Here is a 16,419-nt window from a genome sequence, read left to right as displayed (position 1 = left end):
GCCACATGACCAAATGACAGCTTAATATCTGATGGTCACAAAAAAAACCAAGACAAACTAAAATATTTTGTCAACAAAATACAGTTATTAACTTTTTAAAAGTAAGAATTTTTCTCAAAAGGCATTTTTAATCAATAATAATACACATTTTTGAGTTTGACACGTCGCTAAATACGGCTAAACAGCAGTTAAAAAAAACAATGAAAAAATTCTGAATATTAACTCACCGTTTTTTTAAAAATTCATAAAAGTATAGAATATAATAGCATATTTCTAATAGTGTTACAACCACAACGCACCCCATCTGTGCATCTGGGATTTAAACAGCGGCTCATGTTTTCTGCTGGTTAGATTAGCATTAAAGAACGATCTCAACTGTTAAATAACAGATATAAAATTACAATAATATCAGATACATATTTTAAATAAACAAAAAATAGAGTTGAAAAATTAACTTAAGAAATGTACTTTTTCTATGGTTAAATAAATGTTCAGTAATATCTTCCAGAGATTTTTAAACTTTGGCGCAATATTTTCTCTATATAATGTTGATATGGAAACTAGTAAACACTAAGTTTCATCATCATAGCATGTATGGAAAGGGTTAAACCATGCGTGTTACATCTAACCCCACATAAGGTTGAGCCCAGCATTCCCCCATTGTATAAAACTCTGACTACAGCTATGGAATAACAGTCATGTTTACAATACTTCAATAATGATTAACCAATATCATATACTTAAATAAGGTATAAATAATAGCCAGTCAAGGTTTAGGTTTAGGGCATAGGTGTAATATTTAAAGTTTAGAATATACAATGAACATTTGAACACAAATGTAAAAGAAGCAAACAATACACACTATAAGATTTTATAAACAATGTAAAAAAACAACAACAACAACAACAACAACATTGGGTGGGCCAGCTGGGTAACTATCAGCCAGGTTTTTTTTAGGCTACCCCAAAAACTGGTGACTGAATAATTGCAGAGGTCATGAATTTACAAAAATCTTCATATTCATGGCCAATGGGCAACTTCAATGTAATGGCCTATATAAATATAAATGCCTCGATGTAGCCTACTTGGTGGGGGGCGGTTAGGGGGGCCCGTACAATTTATTTTGCATTAGACGTTCAGACGGGCAGACGGGCAGACGTTCTCCACACGCATGTCACACGCACGTAGTCACATTTGTCAATTTAGATCGTTGTGACGTTCAGACGTAATCCACACGTTTATTTCTAACGTGACGCCGCCGTGACGTCTGCATAGATCAACAGCTACACGTTGCTGACGTGTGTACGTGACGTAATATTTGCGTGTACGTCTCCATATAAAACAAATGGAGACGTACACGCACGTATACACGTGTGTTGTCTGTCGTGCTTGTCAGTCTGGTCGCCGAATGGTACATTCCGAGCGCCATACAGACGTACTAAAATTTAGTCAATTTCTCACATACGCCGTCGCCACGTCGCCGTAGGTATTCGTTCCTACCATGACGTCGCCGTGACTTCGCCGCCGGTCTGTCGTCTAACGTCTCTATCAATCCCATTCAAAAATAGACATGGACTGACGGCGACGGAAGGGTAGACTGCTCCTTCTCCTTCTTCTGGGAAGTTTGTGAAAAGTCACTTTTGGCTCGCCATAAGCCGGATACCCTCACGCTTACCCTCCTTCTTCTTAATCTCGCGCCGCGTTTGGTGCCTCCGCTGTGGGCCAGATGCAGTACTGGGGGTCGGGGATGTTGAAGGCCGACCAGTCAGTGCATGTGCGTGAGGTTTATCTCTAAAGAGATGTGAGTCTGCCGATGTTAAGCAGAAACTGATGACTGTATGCACATTGTAGAACAGATAGACGCGACGAGGACGTACAAAAACACTGACTCACAAGATAGAAAACACGAAAACACCGTTCTGTCGGGAGAGAGAGAAGCCGCAGCGTGTGCACGAATAATAAATAATTAGCTACACATAAGAAATCACTGATCACAGATCAGAAGGAACTGAAAAAAAGACTTCTGTATTCATTTGTACATCCAAACACTGAGAAACTGCCAGCGTTCACTCGTTCACAACCCATGATCTCTCGAGCGTTTGCATGGGCGTGCCAGATTCTCTGGGCGGAGGAAAGGGAGGTAGCCGTTCCTGCTTGAACGTCAAACCAGGAGACTTCAGGATTGGCTCGTCTGGCCTGTCATTTTCTCAAAGGCAGAGAAAGACAGCCAGAACTCGGTTTTACACGATCAACATTTCTATCCACTTTGGGACAATATTCAGGCTAGGGGAACTCATATTAATGTTGAAATACCTCATAAAATGAAAATGTCATGCCATGGGACCTTTAAGTGTCACATGGTCCTTCAGAAATCATTATCAATGTTGAAAAGAGTTGTGGCGCTTAACATTTTTGTGGAAACGGATGCATTTATTTCAGAATTCTTTGATGAATTTATTTCAAACAGACATAAATTTCTTCAGAAGTATTAATTTCTTTCTAAAAAAAACCCAAGAACGGTAGTGTATATTTTAAGGTCATGTTGTCTCACAGTTCAAACAACATGCATTCAGCTCTTCACATCACTGGGCAGCTTGAATAGTGCCTTAAAGGAAAACCTACCTTGCGTCTATAAAATGAAATGGTGTGGTTTGATTTATTGCATTTTATTTAATAGAAACTTGCTCCAATAATGTGGGCAAAAACCTTAATGAATTCTCTCTTTATTTTATTCAGTGTATGTCTGTAAGTGTTTTATCAAATAACGGCTGAAAACACCGCCTAAGCTCCCGGTTACCTGATTAATTCAGATGCATCTCTTTCTGTGGCAGCGGCGCTACGACATTCTAAGTGAAAATGTCAAGGTCACTGTTCTGCAGAATAAAGCTCCAGTCTGTTTCTTTCACAAGACTTGTTGAAATGGCTTGACGTCTGAGGCTTTCATTCCTGACACAAAGCGCCTACCTAGAGCAGACAGCACACTTATTTCTCACATCGCCGAGTTTTTCTAATAACGCTGTTTAATGGTTGAGATGGTCTCTAGATTTGTTCATGTTCAGGGTTCATTTTGGTGGACACAAATGATATCAGGGTGTTTGCATCTAATCACTGATCAAACCTGAACTATCCCATTTTTTTCTTATTCTAAAACAGATGTATTGCCGTGATTGTGTCTTGTGGAATGAGGGGCGAAGGACATTTCGTGTATCAGCAGGGAAAGGAGCAGAGGCATGCGGTGATGGACAGATCTCGCACTGGGCCTGTCAGTGGAAACATGCCTGCAGGGACACGCTGATATAAAATGGCTCCACTCTCTTTTAACACACACCAATTTGCCAAACTCCATTTTGGTGGCAGAAGTGTCATTCTCCTAACAAAAACCTAGAGTGGCAAAGATTAAACCGGAGAAGATGTCTATTTTAGGAGAGCTTATTACATTTGGAATGTCAATGAAAAGTCACCCGAAAGGCTCCCTGCCATATAAATCTGACCAAGCGTGACATCATGTGACGTTTGAATCAGGATTTTTCTTAGATCTTTGTTTTCATAGTCTGAAATGTGTCTCATATTTAGCCAAAAAGTTGAGTGTTTACAGTCCTACAAGAGGAGATGTGTTTAGTGTGCAGTTTTTTTGTTCTTCACCTTGTATTATGTTTTTCAGCTTACATTCCTTACATTCCATTCCCTTATGTGAGTTACACAAAATTGGTGGATATGAGCCCTGAAATTGCATTCTCTCCCTGTGATGAAAGGAGATTGCTTGCCTAGCATGCCAGTTGAGGAAAACCAGCATGCACGACAAACGCAGTTGCCAGGGGAACATTTTTCATCCTCAACTAGGGGTGCGTGAGTCAGGTTTATTACTTTTGGGAAACAGGGTCCTGCCTTTATCTTCCTGAAAAGACTCATAATTATTGCCCTGTAAATTTACGGCACATTGCTGCAGAAGGCAGAGCGCCGAGAGGCTGTCGTTCCCCTGCCTCGTATTGCCCTGTTGATAGATACGTGCCATCATCATTCAGTTGATAAGTCTGCAATTTTTCAGAGGAACTGTACAGCAGAGGTCTTTTGAGAGACGTTTCTCTCTTTTGTTCTTGGTGTGCGAGTGTGTGTTTGAGTAATGAGCGAGAGCAATTCAGACTTGAAGTTCAAAGTGAGAGCTGTTACAGAGGTACTCTGAAAGGTCCATTAAACCACTAGGATGGATCATATTAATTTAGCTCGTTCGGAAAACTATTTGCAAAAGCTTCTTCTGCCTCCTTTTTTGACCAAACACTTGTTTATTATGCCTTATTATCCATTTGGGACCAATTCACTAAACCTTTCCCCCATAACAACCTATTAAACTCTGTTATTTTGGGGCTTTATGTTCAGCCGTCTATGAAACCGTATCTATCAAAGACCGTATCTGATCATTAATTATCCAAGTCTGCTGCCACATGATGTTACATAAATTTAAAGTACAGGTAAGATACAAATATTCTAAATCTGACTACACAATTACCATTTGTCTTTTAAAGCGTATGTATATGCTGTTGTTGTTGTTTTTTAATGTAAAAAAAAATCTTTATTTTATTCCAATTTAATATGTATCGTCATGTAATATATTCTTAGATAATAAGAATACCGTTGAATTGTTTTGAAAAATAGTTTCTTTATTTTTACTTTTGCTTGTTGACACTAATTGCACAGAAATACACTTTTAGCTTTAAAGGTGCACTGTGTATATTTTAGTGGCATCTAGTGGTGAGCTTGTGAATTGCAACCGCCCACCCCTCCCTTTTGAAGCACATAGAGAAGCTACGGTTGCTGACACAGGACAAAGATGTCGTCATCAGAGACAGCAGAGAGTAGCTAGCGCTCTGTATCAGTTTGTCCGTTTAGGGCTACTGTAGAAACATGGCGGCGCAAAATAATGACTTCACTGTAAGGGGACCCGCGGTGTATGTAGATAGAAATGGCTCATTATAAGGTAATAACAACATAACATTATGTAAGGTCTTTATACACCACTGAAAACATGGATTTCATAAACACACTGCACCTTCCATAGATTTAATTAGGGTTTTTCATTTAGAGCAACTTTTTATCCATTAATTCCATTGACATCACCTTTAGAGAAATGTATTATTTTAGAAATGAGTCAATATTATTTCTTTAAATAATTTGAGTATGAATCTATTTGTGTATGAATGTGTGTTTATATTAAATAAAGCTGAAGTCTTTTCAGGTACGCATAAAGCAAAATCACAAATTAACATTTAAAATAAGCAACTTTAACCGTAGCACAACTGTGTTAGACAAAATCAAATTAGTAACCCTGCATATCGGTGCTAAAGTTATTTCTAATCTTTCATGTCATAACCAATTTCAAAGGTAAACAGGATTTCTTTAAGTATCTTTGTGGAAATAGCAGGAAGTGATATCAGCATCTGTATAGCTCTGTTCACATAGAGCTGAAATCAGCTAAATGTTTGTTGCATGAGCTGCTACGTTGCTCAATTATGCCATAAAATAATGCTTTATTCCTTTTCTGAAAGAAGAAATTATTTTGTTACTTATACATAAACACAACTTTACTACAATAAACACTTTAAATAAATAAATAAATAACTGCAATCATATTGTTGATGCTATTATCTATAAAAAATCCCACTGTGGTACAGCTTTGCCCGTGTAGTCCACAAGGCACTCCACCTCAGACTATTGCCATATCACCATAGACCACATTACCCACAATACTCACTGCCTGGACACAACATTCCTGATTACATCCACTTGTGTCTCATTTACCTTGTTAGCTCACCCTATATAAGCCTGTTCATTCTGTCAATCATTGCTAAGTCTTGTATGTTGTTATACTGCATTTCTGAGCGGTCTCCCTGGTTTCATGTCGCTTCATTCTGTGGATTTCTTGCCTGTTTCCAGGATTACCCTTTTGCCTCTGTCCCCTGCTTTGTTTGTTTGTTTGGACTGCCTGCCTGTGTATGACCTTTTGCCTGTTTTTGACTGATTGTGGATTACCCTTCAATAAAGCTGCATTTGGATCCTCAACCTTTGAGTCTCAGAGCAGTACGTAACAGTTGCCATATGGCAACATGCCTATTTTTCCATAGTGGTACAGCATTGCCCCAGCCTTCCCCACCTTCCCCAGCTCCACCTGCATAGATCTGCTACGGGTAATTCATGGACAATGTATTGTACAGCCGCATATCTTACTTGCTCACAGCAGCGTGCCATGTATTTATTGGCATGTAAGTCCCGTACTTGCTCTACAGCAGCGTGGCAGATCTATTCCTCCATGATCAAATATATCAACATTGTCATACCCACCAAACACTCCGAGAGTTGTGTAAAAAAAAAATGCATTCATTTGATCAAAGGTAATGGTAAAGATAAAGTTACAAGATTTAAATAGTTTTCTATTTAACTTCTAAACTAAATGTATTATGATTTCTACAAAAATATTAATTGAAAAAATACAGCATTGATGCTAAGAAATGTTTCTTGAGCATCAAATAAGCATATTAGAATGATTTCTGAAGGATCATGTGACACTGAAGACTGGAGTAATGATCCTGCAAATTCAGCTTTGACATCACAAGAATAAATTACATTTTAAAACGTATTCAAATAGAAAAACATTTTGAATTGAATTAATATTTCAAAATATTACGTTTTTTACTCGTTTTTCTTTGTTTCAAAAACATAATGGTAAAGTGTGTTGAAAATGAAGTATCTTGCTAAAAGGCACAACGGTGAGCAGGGTAGTGATTTCAGTAACTTTACAATTATTGGGTCATCTACTCTGAACCAAACCAGCAGCTTTTTAAGTCATACCCTACGTCTTAAATATTAGGTTGCCACACCATTTTCAAATTATTTCTAGACTCTAAAAGTATCTTTTTGCCTTGATGGACAATCAAAATATTAAGAACCACATTGGAGGTTGACTATGAACATTTATTCAACTTTCTGTTCCAGCCACAGGAAACTGCAGTATCCTGACATGAATCGAGCGCTCCAAAAGTGAAACAGGTAAGATGCAGCCACTTCACAGCAGGAGTTTTCAAAGAATATTAATAACAGGAAGATAATGACCTCTCTGAACCGTACTTTGTTTTATACCATCACAATTACATTAGCGCTGAATAGAAAGATGGGAGCCCTTTATCTTTAATTATCCCTTTAAGTTGAGTGGATCATTCCACCGGCCAGATTGTTTAGGACTCGATTAGGATCTTGGCCAAGACATTAGCCACAAATATGGACCTGCTTCACCCACCGACATGGGTTCATTATCTGATAACTGCATCCAAGTTCCTTTTTCGACACTGTTTAACAAACCAAGGGCATGTTCTTCATCATTCAGATGCCATTAAATTCACTTTTGTCCAGTTTCTAGTGAATCCGCCTTTCAAAGAGCGAGAGGACAGGCATTCATTTCATAGTTCAGTGCTCAGTGAGGGGCGATGGCTCTCTGGATGCTTCTGTCTTCGTTCAGTGTTATGTATTCAGAGCAGTCACGTAACGTGGTCTAATGTTCTATTCATACTCTTGAATACAGGATCACGCAGCCTCATCATCTCATGGCCGTTGCTGACACAACCCGCATGACATGCGCTGCTGGTCAGGTGAGTTATTCTCCTAAAGGGAGCATCCATGAAGTCCATACATCGCATAATGAAGGTGGAGGGACCCAAAATGTCACCTGTCTAACTAAATCATTCACGTCACGCAGTACTGGTAGGAAGTTTGCCATACAAACTTTGCCCTATATCGACTACCTGTGATCCCATTAGAAACAATGCAACATTGAATGATAAATGAGGTAATTTCAGATTGTGCATGATTTCCAACAAAAAGAGCCAATTTGACAAAGAAGATAGGAGATGGGAGAGCTAATCTGTTCCCTCTCCTCAAAATGATTCATTCACTGAAGAACACTTGAAATGTGTAACAATCATCCGGTTTCCACTGAGCTGGCTCTACAGTTTTGCGTAATTGACTGAATAGTTTTAGTTTCACAAATAGGTTTCATGTAGAAGAACACCTTTTTGCAACCATCATGATTTGAGAGCAAATGCATATTAAAATGAGAGATCTCCATCTCAAGTTTCCTCCTCTATTTACTCTAATACTGCATTATATTGTTTTGTTTTTATTGTGGCAAACGAGATCTAAAAGCAGTACCCTGAACAAAAAAACAAAGAATGCAAAGGATGTACTACTTTAACATTAGAAATGTACAAATGTAGACATGTTTTATTACTATACTATCAATAATGTAAATGATATTGTAAGAAGCAAGTACTTGCACAAATATGTACAGATATGTATTCACTGTATTTTGACGGTCCCTTTAACACAATCTATATAACTAACGGTGCACCTCTCATTAGAGTGTTAGTAGAGTATTAGTAGACTTGTAGGGTCAGGGTTAGAATAAGTTGACATGTAGTTGCAAAGTTACTTATAGTCAGTAGAATGTCTGTTGGAAAACATCCCAATAAAGAGTGTGCAGATATTAAACAGTCTACTAATACTCTGAGAGTTAGTTGACATGTAGTTGCAAAGTTACTTATAGTCAACAGAATGTTCAAAAGAGACCATCAAAATAAAGTGTTACCATATGTATATTTACAGTACATCATTACTAATACTGCAGTGCATGTACTAGTGCAATTCTCTGAAAAAAAAAACCCTGTAGGATTTAAGGAAAGGTGTAGGATTTACTTTGACTTTTACTGCTAGTAAATTTACAAGTAATTTCAAAGAAATGGCAAGTAACACATGAAGTAGAAAGACTGATGTATTGTAAAACATATTCTAATCATATTTGTTTTATTTACAACTTTAAATCGTGTAATAGCTTAGCAGAATTCATTGTTTTGGTTTAACAATTTCAAAAAATGTATTTAGATTTTGATACTTTATGAACACAAGTAAAAATCTACAGATATACCAAACAGTTTGTTAATTAACCATTAAGATCGTTTGGATTCAGTGATGGTCAGGTGCATTAAAATGAATGAGAACATATGTACATGGAATATTTTTGAGTTACAATATGAAAGAGTTTTACTTTAATAAGTTGCAATGTAAAATAAGTAGCGAGAGATTCCATATTTGGACATACAAATTGAAATGGATTATCAAAAAAGGAACAATGTAGGCCGAAGATCTGGTTCTATTGTTGTGAACTTCTGTTGTTTCTTGAAGTAGAGACCAGGAGACATCGGGATCAAACAGAAGTGATTCTTTTAATGAGAACTCTCTGTGCTGCAGGTCGTCCGAAAACAGTCTGACTCAAACAGTATACCTGATAGGTTATATACATTCCAAAGGGGGAGAGATTATACAGCAGGGGAGGAAACATTCAAAATAGGGACACACCCCAAACATTCCTGTCTCATCAGCCGTAATTCAATCAGCATAAGTGCCATTCAAATGCATAGATGCTAATCCAATCACTCAGGCAGTATTGCTCTAAACTTGTCATGGTAAATAGTCAGGAAGTGCATAAAGACAAAATACTTAATGTCTCAACCACTTACACAGCCTGACGTAATCTCCTTAGAATTTCCTCAAGTTTACTTCAAAATGTAAAACACAAATATAGATAATGTTTTCAGTTATATTCTGTTACATTGGAACCTAGATATAATAATGTATAAATTTGTAATCCAACACTATCAATTGGTTTTTGATTGGAAAATAGCCAGATTTATAAGAAAGCTGCATGTTTAAGCAGATTAAGGATTGGAGAAGTCCAGCATACATCACCAGAGAGAAGAGAAGATCCAGTTATGACATTTTGAGTTTATGTCAAGTCAAAATGATCCCCATTCACACGGATGTGTGAAAATGATTAAAAATTCTGTATTATTCATGCCTGGCCAGTAGTTGACACTTTGTAAAAAAAAAAAAAACACACTATGCGCCTGTAGACCATGCGCATGACATCACAGTTTTCACAAAATTTTCACAAAATCGTTTTAGTAGTTTACACAGAAACGATAACGTATCAGTTTTCAAAAGTTTGGGTTTTCAGGCCTCAAAAGCCATTGTCGTGTAAATAAACGGCCTCCGTTTGCTAAAAAAAGCTTTTTTAGTTTGAACCGGTGTCATGTAAGCAGCCCCTTATTTGAAAACTTTTCTAACGTTTGTTAGAGCAGGGTTGAAACTAAACTTTCCAGGACTGTAGCCCTCCAGGGGCTGAGTTTGACGCCCTCCAGGGGCTGAGTTTGACACCCCTGGTGTAAGTCAAATGAAAATATGACTCAACAATTTTTTTTTTTAAATCTGCATTTTTGATGATCTTTTGAGAGAGTAAATCTACCAATTGTGTACTGTAAATAATGACTCTCAGAGGTGGACAAAGTACACAACTCTATTACTCGAGTAAAAGTAAAAGTACCACTGGTCAAATATTACTCTGTTACAAGTGAAAGTTGTTAAAAACTAGTTTTACTTAAGTAAAAGTAGAGAAGTACTTGCTTTTAAAAGTACTTAAGTATCAAAAGTAAATTTCCTTTTTTATGTCAATGCTTTATTTCATTATTGTTGCATTGTTGTATAAATGCACGCTATGCCATCATGGTCAAACATGCTAGCATACGACCACCTTGAACTAATTTAAATACTTAAAAGTTACAAAGCTTTTTACAAAGCTGCTGTCACTTTAAGGCAGAATGCACAAATCCTACACACTGATACACATCCGATATTCCCCCAACTGTTTACGTTCACTTGAGACATAATCAACTTTGTTTACGTGAATACTTTCCAAAATGAAAATTGTGACATTTTGTGTGTATTGGTCTGTTTAAGTGCGAAAAAAACGCAAAAGAAAGCTCTATTCAGTTCAGTACTCGAACTCTGGCATCTGAGAGGCACAAAAAAAACAAACTGAACTGAGCTCTTTCATCATGCTTTTTCAGATTCATCTATATGTCTATGCTTCTCTTTCTCCCAGACATTTACATTTTGCAAAAAAAAAAAAACACTTTTAAAGAAGAAAAAAAAATCATCCACTGACTTGCAAAGCTGCTACAGAAACGACTTTTGACTTCAAGGATCTTGATAGAAATGTAGTGGAGTAAAAAGTACGATATTTGTCTTTCAAATGTAGTGAAGTTAAAGTAAAAGTTTCCCTAAAAAATAATACTTCAGTAAAGTACAGATACTCAAAAAGTGTACTTAAGTACAGTACTCAAGTAAATGTACTTCGTTACTGTCCACCTCTGCTCTCCTTATTTTTCCTTCAGCAGTGTGTTTCGCTGTTTCAGGACAGTCTAGGCTACATGCGTGTTCGTGTTTGTCATGTTAGCCCTAAGTATGCTGATGGCTGTTTTGAGGCTTACTGGCATGTCCTGTATCAGATTCATCTGACTCAGACTCTTTTGCATAATTGAGCTTCTGTTTGAATAGATTTCAATATATTAAAATTGATTGGACACGCAAGTGTTATAAACTAGAGCAAAAGTGTTTTATATTCAGCTGCAGGTTTTCGTGGCGGTCTCTAAGGTGATTATCAATGCCATCCGATATTATTATGAGTTTTGTTTCAGTTGAGATGTGTGGAAGAGATGTGTGAACGCAGTTTGAGAGAAAAGGTGTGACAGACAGACAGATGCATAGATAATTGAATTGATCTCTGAGGGCAATTCAGGTGCAAAACAAAAATTACGTCAAACATAAAGTGCACAAATATGCAGAACTGTGGTTCGGGATCACCCTCCATCCCCAGATCAGTAACTAATTAATCAGAGATGTGGCTTTGATATGAATCATGAAGACAGGTTTAAAAAATGCCCATGTAAACTTTACTTCAGTTATGACATTAGCCTATGCATAATTTACCCTGAACTTTGGAAAGGGGGGGTTTGGTATTCCAGAGAAGAGTTGTATAACAGACTGGCCGTAATGCATTTAATAGCTGCTCTTACAGCCTGAGTTTCTTGCTCTCGAGGGGAAGTTTGAGAGAACTGCACCCTGTTGTAGGAATAGAAAGAGGCTGAGTTTGCCTCTCCTTTGGGCTCTACATGAAACTGCTTTGCTAATGAAGTCTCGCTGACTACATCCCAGACTATCACTATGTTTGTGTTCTGTGGTAATGATGTCTTTGAAATACTAAGCAATTGAAATGAAACTGCTATGAATGGATAAAGACAGCTTGTGCTCCATGGCGCTGGCTCACACCTGGGGATGAGTATTTTTTGCTCTATAATTTGGCTCAAAAGGGTAGAAAACTTCACCAGTTTCTGAAATTAAAAATGCATTTCATTTCATGCAAGCCAGTAATACACATTGACATTTTATTCTGATATGTTCTCATTAACAAAGTATGGTTTTCAATATGGTTTGCACATGGAAATTAATATGCAAGGTAATTAATTTGCAGATAGAGGCGGCCAGACTGAAAATACCACTTTCGCATTGACGAGATGCAGACCTTGGGAGGCGAATTAAATGCCCTATTTATTTAGCACGTTGAGAAACCCAAGTTACTTTACGATGCAACATATAAGCATGCAACATATCCTGTATAGCTGCTCAACATTCACTCAAACAGTACACTATGCTGCAATGTCAAGGCCATGTGTTTGATTCCCAGGGAATGTGTGAACTGCATATCATGAATGCTATGTTAGTCACTTTAGATAAAAGCGTATAACGTTAATGTAATCTAGAGAAATGTTATCATAGCAAAAGTTGCATGAATGTCCAGCAGAGCTGCTTTTCTATGTAAACTAGTGATATGTGCTTTCAAAACACTGATACTGCTTAATGAAAAACCTTTGCAAATCTTTTCTTTTTAAATCAGTGATTCAGAGCACATGTCAAACTGGCCACGTCACGTAATTTCAGCAAACTAGGCTTCATTATGTCATTCTGTTTCGAACCTTGGTTTTGAAACTTTTTTCATTCTGATGGTTCACCACTACAGTGTTATTCTGGTGAACTTATGAACCAGTGTATAATATAGGGTTTGTAGATTCAGTTTTAAAGGGGTCATGAACTGAGAAATAAAATTTTCGTCTTGACATGTAAGAGGTCATCATACTATAAGAAAATCCTGCAAGTTTCAGAACTGAAAACCTATGTGTAACGAGACTGTAAATCCCGCCCTGTAGGGGAGAATTAAATTGTTACCCTGGAAGGCTTAAAAGCGTAAGGATCCTGGTGCCCACTCCAGCGCTTTAAGTCTCAGTATGCACGTTATGTTTATATGTTTTACCTTACACTATTGTATGAAATGTAACAGGAATGGGTAGTGTGGGCTTCAGGTCAGTATGTCAGCACGGTGGCTCCCTGAAGTGCATGTGATGACTGAAATTCACATCCCCACCCACCTAATCCTAATAGTGGAAGTGAGACGCCCCTACCCCAAGGTAAGTAAAAAACAAACAAAAAAACCTTCAACTGTATTGCTTCTAACAATTCTGAATTTATTTTTCCTTTCCTTAGGAAACTGTATTTTTCCTGAAAGGGTCTCTTTCAATAGGATGAAATGACAAAAAGTTACAAAAATTTAAATAAACAGTTCTCTGAAACTTCTGGTTTTCTTGGTAAACCTTCAAATAACACTAAATAAAATTTAACACTTTCAAAACCCTCTTGTAACACCTCAGATTTGAATTTTCACATAAGTAATTTCAATATTAATGCGCAAACTGATTTACAAACACTGGGTGTTTCAAAGCCTGACAACTCTTATTGTTCAAACAGATGATTCATTTGAAACAACTCAGTTCAAATAACTCAGCTCAAATAACTGTTCAATTCCTCCAAACGATTCTTAAAGATCAATAGATTCAATTTCTAATTGACTCAGTTCTCACACAAAGTTCACATTGACAATTGAGACCCACTGGTCTGACGTCGTCATACTCAATTCTAGTCAGAATTTGAGTCTGAAGGTGTTTCTCAATAGTCAAGGATACTTCCTCTGCAGGACTGATCCTTCCAAGTCACTTCCTTCAGAGGCTAGGCGAGGCTCCTCTTTAGCATTCGGAGTACACGTAAATGAAACAGGCTAGCAAGTGCACGTCATTGTGTCATTACGTCAGTGAAAAGGTCCGTTAGCCATCAATAAGGTAATTTGTATAATATCAATACGGTAGTAATTTGTACTGGCATTTAAACGTTAAACTTTACTTATATTTACTACGGTTATAACAAATGTTTGGTAACGTAAATACTTAAACTTGAAAGCATATTGCCCCGTTAACGCTCCGACTCCGATATTTTGTATTTTTTAAACAAGATAGCAAAGCTGCGCGCATAGGATTGTGGGTGATTTGAGAGCGCAAAGGCTACTCGTATGCATCCTTTCCTGTATATGGCATATTTTTTTAAACTAAGGACTCAGACCTTGGTTGAAATTTTGAGGATCCTCGACATTGGAACAGCCCTTCGACAGATGTCGATGACGTAGCATCCTTGGAATTCTGGCTTCAGAGGATTCTTCCTTGACATTGAGAAACGCCTTGATACTGCTCCGTTGGGCTGTGATTATGGGGCGTGTTTCAACCGAACCAGGAGAGACCTCAATTGGATAGACCTACAACCAATCAGAGCAACGGAGCGACGCGTAACGTTAGTTGTCAAATGTCAACAGAACTCAACTGCACTGTGTTGCCAAGTCCGCGGGTTGAAGCGACCCCAATTATGTGATATACAGACCCAGGAATGCGAATTTTAGCAGGCAGCCCTGGCAAAATAACACATATCTTACCGCCCAAATGCCATTTTTTTCCGGAGAATCCCCCGGAAAGCTATTGGACTTGTTTTTGGCTGGTTTTGAGTAACGTTAGCAATTGGGCGGATTTTATTGTAAAAACTTGGCAACCCTATCTGCACGCACGCTGGAATAAGTAACATTAGAAGAAAAAGATGAGTGTAAACGATCTTTGCCAGTGTTGTAAAAACGAATTTAAGGATACACAGAGTACTTATCAACACGATCATCATTTCTGAGAGAAATAGTAAAGGTAAATGCATATACGAACAAGTTCTCCGTTTAGGATTAGAACAAACTCAACCCAAGCGGCTTTTGATAACGTGGATGATTACGTTACTGTCTATCATCTGTCCATCATCGTCTAAAGCCCGCCCTGACAATTTCATTGGTCCGACCAGTTTCTGTTCGGGCTTAATTACTTCTCTACGGATCAAGTCCAGACCGAACTGCCCGAGTTAAATTGTTGTTGGTGGGGCTAAGTTCGGCTGGCATCCAGGCTAGAGACCCACAAGTTCACTCAAACACTCAGTTTGGTTCACTATGTATCAGTAAAATGTTCGTGTGTGTGTGTATTGAACTGTTGTACCAGTTTGTGGCAACGACAACTTTGATGTGATGACTTGCGATGACTTGCGATTACAAGATGAACAGCTGGGACAGGACAATGAGATGTCGTAAGGATGGCAGGGTAATAAACAGAAACAAGAGAGGTTTCAGCGTGGCCAAGAAAAACTCAGGAACTTTCTGGAACAAAATGGCGCAGCCCAGCTCGCATGCGGCACGCCTGGACTGAATGGTCTGAATCACACAAAAATGTCTTTCAAAAACAAATCCCTATCGTCAGTCTCTTCAAAAATGCAGAAACACTCAAAAAGAAATAAATCACTCCTTCAAAAAATTATCGTTCAGTTCACAGACGCATTGTCGCGCACTAATAAGTGCACTTAATGGATTTGCAGGAAAAAATCAATGTCTCTCGCCTCGACGCAGTTCATGACTCAGAAAGCAGTAAAATGTTGGCTTCCTGTACAGCGATCATGGAGTGTCTGCCTCGCAACACCTCTCACTCCGATCTGCTTGCATCTCCCACGGACACGGCGGAGACAGAGAAAACCCGTCAAAATAAAAGTCCCATAGAGAAAAATACCTCCGTTACATATGACATAGATAAGAAGAAAATCAACACCCCCAAACGGGCATCGTCGTTGCCTTCACACCGGCCATGGGACTGTGCCATCGACCTCCTTCCAGGTGAGCTAGTGCCCCACCGAAAGATTTATCCTCTCTCTATCCCCGAACAGAAGGCCATGGCGTTGAGTGGAAGACTGCATTCATGACCCCTACAGGACACTATGAGTACCTTGTCATGCCTTATGGGTTAGTAAATGCCCCCTCCATATTCCAGGATTTCATGGCCGAGGTGCTCCGGGACTTCCTTCATCGATCCGTGATAGTCTATATAGAAAATGTATTCCCGGAGCCTGGCCGACCATTGCCAACACGTTGCGGAGGCCCTTCAACGACTGAGGGAGCACCAGCTTTTCCTGAAAGCTGAGAAGTGTTCCTTTCATCAACCCAATGTGCAGTTCCTAGGTTATCAGTCCTAGGTCATCAGTGAACACAGCATCCAGATGGACGAGGGGAAGGTCACTGCAGTCCGTTCCTGGCCC

Source organism: Gobio gobio, assembly GCF_949357685.1.
Source record: "Gobio gobio genome assembly, chromosome: 21".
Lineage (NCBI taxonomy): Eukaryota > Metazoa > Chordata > Actinopteri > Cypriniformes > Gobionidae > Gobio > Gobio gobio.
This window is presented reverse-complemented; position numbering follows the sequence as displayed.